General features: G+C 36.6%; 1 pseudogene; it reads left to right on the top strand.

The window, feature by feature from the left end:
* Window positions 1-454, top strand: LOC103216113 (myosin light polypeptide 6-like; annotated as a pseudogene).
* The last annotated feature ends 6,527 nt before the right edge of the window (window positions 455-6,981 follow it).

Below are 6,981 nucleotides of genomic sequence, written 5' to 3' on the forward strand. Positions count from 1 at the left end.
ATGTGTGACTTCACTGAGGACCACACTGCAGAGTTCAAGGAGGCTTTCCAGCTGTTTGAACAGGTGACGGCAAGATCCTGTACAGCCAGTGTGGGAACATGATGAGGGCCCTGGGCCAGAACTTCACCAACACTGAGGTGCCCAAAGTCCTGGGGAACCCCAAGAGTGATGAAATGAATATGAAGGTGCTAAACTTTCAGCACTTTCTGCCCATGCTGTAGATGGTGGCGGCCAAAAACAAGGACCAGGGCATCTATGAGGATTATGTCAAAGGACTTCGGTTTTTGACAAGGAAGGAAATGGCACTGTCATGGGTGCTGAAATCTAACATGTTCTTGTCACACTGGGTGAGAAGATGACAGAGGAAAAAGTAGAGATGCTGGTGACAGGGCACGAGGACAACAATGGTTATATTAACTATGACAAGCTCATCTGCATGGTGCTGAATGGTTGAGGACCTTCCCAGTCTCCAAAGAGCCCATGATTTTCCCTGTGTTGGATTTTTTATGTATCCTGAAGTCTCCCTAGACACCCTTGTCATAGCACTTTTCCCATCTTGTCTCTCTTGGATGATGTTTGCCATCAGCATTCACCAAATAAACTTGCTGTCTGTGCCCCCCATCTAAAAAAAAGAAAAGAGAAAAGATTCAAAAGAACACAATCAGAAATGACAAGGGGGATATTACCACTGACCTCCCCGCCAGAAATACAGTTATCAGAGAATATTATGAGCACCTCTATGCCCATAAACTAGAAAATCTAGAAAAAATGAAGAAATTCCTGGACACGTACACCCTTCCAAGACAGAATCAGGAAGAAATTGAATCCCTGAACAGACCAATACAAGTTCTGAAATTCAGTTAGTAATAAAAAACTTAAGAACCTCCAAAAGCCCAGGACCAGAAGGATTCAAAGCTGAGTTCCACCAGATGTACAAAGAAGAGCTGATACCACTCCTAGAATTACTTCAAAAACTGAGGAGAAGGAACTTCTCCCTAACTCGTTCTATGAAACCAGCATTATCCTGATACCAAAACCTAGCAGAGACACAATAAACACAGAAAACTTCAGGCCGATTTCTTTGATGAACATAAATGCAAAAATCCTCAACAAAATACTGGCAAACGAAATCACATCAAAAACGTATCCACCATGATCAAGTAAGCTTTATCCCTGAGATTCAAGGTTGATTCAACATATACAAATCCATTAATGTGATTCATCAAATAAAACTAAACACAAAAATCATGTGATTATCTCAATAGATGCAGAGAAGGCTTTTGATAACATTCAACAGCCATTCATGCTAAAAACGCTCAAAAAAGCTGGGTATTAAAGGAACATATCTCAAAATATTTAGATTGGTGCAAAAGTAATTGCAGCTTTTGACATTATCTTTAATAGTACCAACCTAATAATAAGAGCTATTTATAACAACGCTACAGACATCATACTAAATAAGAATAAGTTGGAAGTATTCTTTTTAAAAACTAGCACATGACAAGGATGTCCTCTCTCACCACTTTTATTCAAAATAGTACTGGATGTCCTGGCCAGAATAATCAGGCAAGAGAAAGAAATAAAGGGGATTCAAATAGAAAGAGAAGGGAGTCAAACTATCTCTGCTTGCAGAGGACATTGTCTTTATCTAGAAAGCCCCATAGTCTCAGCTCAAAAGCTTCTCAAGCTGATAAACAACTTCAGCAAAGTCTCAAAATACAAAATCAATGTGCAAAAATCATTAGCATTCCTATAAACCAACAACAGTTAAGCCAATAGCCAATCAGGAACCCAATCTCATTCACAATTGCCACAAAAAGAATACAATACTAGAAATACAACTAATTAGGGAGGTGAAAGATCGCTACAAGAAGAACTACAGAACACTACTCAAAGAAATCGGAGATGACACAGAAAAACATTCCATGCTGGATATGATTCGACTGTGTCCCCAACCAAATCTCATTTTGAATTCCCATGTGTTGTCGGAAGGACTTGGTGGGAGGTAATTTAATCATGGGGGCAAATCTTTCCCATGCTGTTCTTGTAATAGTGAATAAGTCTCATGAGATCTGATGGTTTTAAAAAGAGGCATTCCCCTGCATAAGCTCTCTCATTTTTCGCCTGTCACCATCCATGTTAAGATGTGACTTGCTCCTCCTTGCCTTCTGCCATGATTGTGAGGCTTCCCCAGCCATGTGGAGCTGTAAGTCCAATTAAACCTCTTTCTTCTGTAAATTGTTCAGTCTCCAGTGTTTCTTTATCAGCAGTGTGAAAACAGACTAATATAGTAAATTGGGACCAACAGAGTGGGGTGCTGCTGAAAAGGTAACTGAAAATGTGGGAACGACTTTGGAACTGAGTAATGGGCAGAGGTTGAAACAGTTTGGAGGACTCAGAAGAAGACAGGAAACTGTGGGGAAGTTTGGAGCTTCCTAGAGACTTGTTGAATGGCTTTGACCAAAATGCTGATAATAATATGGACCATGAAATCTAGACTGAGGTAGTCTCAGAGGGAGATGAGGACTTATTCGGAACTGAAGCAAAGGTGACTCTTGTTATGTTTTAGCAAAGAGGCTGGAGGCATTTTGCCCCTTGTCCATGCCCTAGAGATTTGTGGAACTTCCCTTCCTTCCTTCCTTCCTCCCTCCTTCCTTCCTCCTTCCCTTCCCTTCCCTTCCCTTCCCTTCCCTTCCCTTCCCTTCCCTTCCCTTCCCTTCCCTTCCCTTCCCTTCCTCCCCTCCCTCCTTCCTTCCTTCCTTCCTTCCTTCCTTTTTTTTTGGAGTCTCACTTTTGTCACCCAGGCTGGTGCGCAATGGTGCAATCTCGGCTCACTGCAACCTCTGCCTCCCGCATTCAAGTGATTCTCCTGCCTCAGCCTCCTGAGTAGCTGGGATTACATATGCATGCCACAATGTCCAACTAATTTTTGTAGTTTTTGTAGAGACAAGGATTCACCATGTTGGCCAGGCTGGTCTCGAACTCCTGACCTAAGGTGATCCACCTACCTTGGCCTCCCAAAGTGCTGGGATTACAGGCATGAGCCACTGCACCCGGCCTGTGGAACTTTCAACTTGAGAGAGATGATTTAGGGTATCTAACAGAAGAAATTTCTAAGCACCAAAGCATTGAAGAGGCAACTTGGGTGCTGTTAAAGGCATTCATTTTTATAAGGTAAACAGAGCATAAAAGTTTAGAAAATTTGCAACCTGACAATAGAATGGAAAAGAAAATTCCATTTTCTGAGGAGAAATTCAAGCTGGCTGCAGAAATTTGCATAAGTAAGGAGGAGCCAAATGTTAATCACCAAGACAATGGGGAAAATGTCTCCAGGGCATGAGGTCTTCCCACCAGCCCCTCCCATCACAGACCCAGAGGCCTAGGTGGAAAAAATAGTTTCATGGGCCAGGCCCACTGTCCATATGCTGTGCACACACAAGGGACTTGGTGCCCTGCATCCCAGCCACCCCAGACATGGCTCAAAGGGGCCAATGTAGAGCTGCAGACCAGGGCTTCAGAGGGTGTAAGCCCCAAGCCTTGGCAGCTTCCATATGGTGTTGAGACTGCAAGTGTACAGAAGTCAAGAATTAGGATTTAGGAACCTTTGCCTAGATTTCAGAAGGTGTATGGAAATGCCTGGATGCCCATACAGAAGTTTGCTGCATGGGAAGGGCCCTCATGGAGAACCTCTCTGCTAGGGCAGTGCAGAAGGAAAATATGGGGTAGGAGCCCCCATACAGAGTCCTTACTGGGGCACTGCCTAGTGGAGCTGTGAGAAAAGGGCCACCATCCTAACGACAAAATAATCTGTACAACAAATCCCCATGACACAAGTTTACCTATATAACAAACCTGCATATGTTTCCCTGAAGTTAAAGTTAAATTAAAAAATAATTTAAAAAACTGGTAAACAGTATTCCAAAGTTGTTATATTATTTTACATCCCTGCCAGCAGAGCATGAGAGTCTTGGTTATTCTACAACATAACTGTTGTGGAATATTTAATTTTGTCAGACTTAACAGTTTAGCTATTCTACTGGAAATATCATGGTATCTGATTGTGCTTTTACTTTGTATATTTTTATGACCAATTATGTTGAATATCCTTTTATGTGCTAACTGGCTTTTCATACAGTTTTATTTTGAAATTCTGGGCAAATATTTTGTTCACCTTTAGTGGGCTGTCTTCCCATTATTATGTAGTAGGAGATTTTAATTTATTATGAATGAGTACTTTATTAATGCATATATATTTTCTAATCTGTAATTTTTCCAATATATCTTGCATTGATTTGAAATCTGTTTGCCCACCTCAACCCCCAAATATATTTTTCTTTGTTTAATTCCAGAAGCCTCACAATTTTTCCTTTTATATTTAGGGCCATGATCCATCTCAAGTCATTTTTTGAACACGAGTGGGATAAGAATCAAAGGTTTTCTTTTTTTCTTTTAAATACAGATATCCAACTTTCCAGTATCATTTGTTAAACAGCCTTTCCTTTCCCCATTGAATTGCTTTTGATGTCTTAGATCTATTCCTGGACTCTCTGTTCTGTTCCAACATCAAATTGTCTACTCTTATGCCAACATCCAGGGTAAGTTTTGAACTCACATAGGATAAGTACTATGATTTTGTACTCTTTATGAAGTTATTTTGGCTTTTTAAAGTGTTTTATGTTTTTACATGAATTGTCTAAAGACCTTGTCAATTTCTATGAAAAAGGATACAGAGATTTAATTTATATTTTTCATGATATTTTAAAATTTTTAAACATCATTATTAATCTTTCTCAGTTATGTTTTAGATTTTTAGGTAGATGTCTAGCATATTTTTCCTCAAATAAACTTCATGTATTTAATTAATTTGATGTGATGTAAATGGTATTTTAAAAATTTTATTTTGTAATTATTCCTTGCTGGTTATGGAGAAACAAAAGATTGGGGGTTTTTTTGTTTTTTTTTTTCTATTTTTCAGCTTCACAATTTTAAACTTATTCTTAGAGTAGACATTTAGATTGTCAAGATTTTCTATGTGTGAAATCATGGAGTCTATAAATGAAGACAGTTCTATATCTTCCTTTTCAATCATTTTGTCTTTTCCTTGCATTTTCCCCCTTATTGCACTTGCAAAGACATCTAATGAAATGTTAAACAGAAGCAATGAGAGCAGAATTTTGGCCTGACTCCCAATCTCAAGGGAAAGTGTCATGTGGCAATATTAGAATGAAATGTCATCTATAGTGTATGTTTCTTTATATTTCATCATTTTTTGGGGTTGAGGAAATGTCCTATTTCCAGCTTTTTGATAATTTTTCTCAAAATAAATGTTGGGCTTTTTAAAATTTTTTGTTGCCTCCATTAAAATGACCATATGATTTTTTTCTTCAGTTCTCTTAATTTAACCAATAGTATCGATTTATTTTCTCATATTAAAACAAACATTAAGTCCTGTGGTAAATGCTAATTGCTTATAACATATTATCTTGTTTATATGTTGCTGGATTGAATTATCTAAATTATTTTAAGAAATTTTGTATCTGTGTTCATAAGCGGTATTCTTGGTCATTTTTTCCTTATAATATTTATGTGTTGTTTCAGTATCAGAGTCATGTGGCTCTATAAAATAATTTTAGAAGTATTAACCCTATCTGTATTTTCTGAAAGGTTTTGTGTAAAATTGTTATTTTTTTTCTTCCTTAAATGTTGAATTTAGTTCCCCTCTGAAGCCATATTAGCCTCAACTTTTCTTTGTGGGAAGATTTTAAACTACAAATTTAATATTCTTAAAAATATAGGGCTATTCTAATTTTCTATTTCTTTCAATGTAAGTTTGATAATTTGTCTTTAAGGATTGTGCCAATTTTATATGTTATTAAATATTATTGACAAAATGTTGCTCATAATATTCCTTTATTTTTCTTTTGTTAGCTTTAGAATCTGGAGGGATCCATTCTCTTTCAGTCTTGAAGCTAGTAACATGTGTTTTCCTTCTTAATTTCTGTATCAAAGTAGCTAAGTTTTTTCAATAATAAAAACTTTTTTAAAGAAACCATTTCTGGTTTTGTTGATTTTATGTATTGTTTGACCATTTTCTCTTTCACGGTTTTCTGCTCTTAACTTTATAATTTTCTTCCTTCCTCTTGCATTTATTTTGCTATCTTTTCCTAGTTTCTTAAGAGGAAGCTTAGATCATCAGGTAAAAAATTTTGTTTTCTATGACATTTTAAATCCCTGTAAGCAGTATTTTAGTTGTTTTGTACAAATATTGGTATGTTGTGATTTTATTTAGATAAAATATTTTAAAAATTTGTAATTTATATTTTATCATGGGATTTTTAGAATTGTGTAGCTTAACTTGAAAATATTTGGGGATCTTTTTATTTTTTGTTATCAAGTTCAAATGTAATTACATTTGAGTACAACATCTATAAATGATTTTATTTTTAAAAAAATTAGTGAGACATTCTATGACACAGTATATGAAATATTTTATTGAATATCAATTTCTCTGGAAACAAGTGTATATTCTACATGTGTTCAGTTTATTGTCTTGTAAATACCAATTTGGTTGGCAGTGTTGTTCAAACTTTCCATATCCTTTCTAATCTTCTGTCTACTTTTGCAACTATAAGCATACCTCACAGATACTGTGGTTTTGGTTTCAGACCACCACTATCAAGCAAATAGTGCAATAAATTAAGTTACATGGTTTTTTTGGTGTGTATATAAAAGTTATGCTTACACTCTAATGTAGTCTGTTAAGTGTGCAATAGTATTTTGTCCAAAAATTTGTATACCTAAATTTTTTAAAGACTGTACTGCTAAAAAAATCCAACAATAATGTGAGGCTTCAGTGAGTTATAATCTTTTTGCTGGTAGATGGTCTTGCCCTGATGTTGATGGCTGCTGGCTGATCAGAATGGTTGTTGCTAAAGATTGGGAAGGCTGTGGTGATTTCTTAAAATAAGCTGACAGTGCAGT

The sequence above is a fragment of the Chlorocebus sabaeus genome, chromosome 9 (assembly GCF_047675955.1).
Source record: "Chlorocebus sabaeus isolate Y175 chromosome 9, mChlSab1.0.hap1, whole genome shotgun sequence".
NCBI classification, from domain to species: domain Eukaryota; kingdom Metazoa; phylum Chordata; class Mammalia; order Primates; family Cercopithecidae; genus Chlorocebus; species Chlorocebus sabaeus.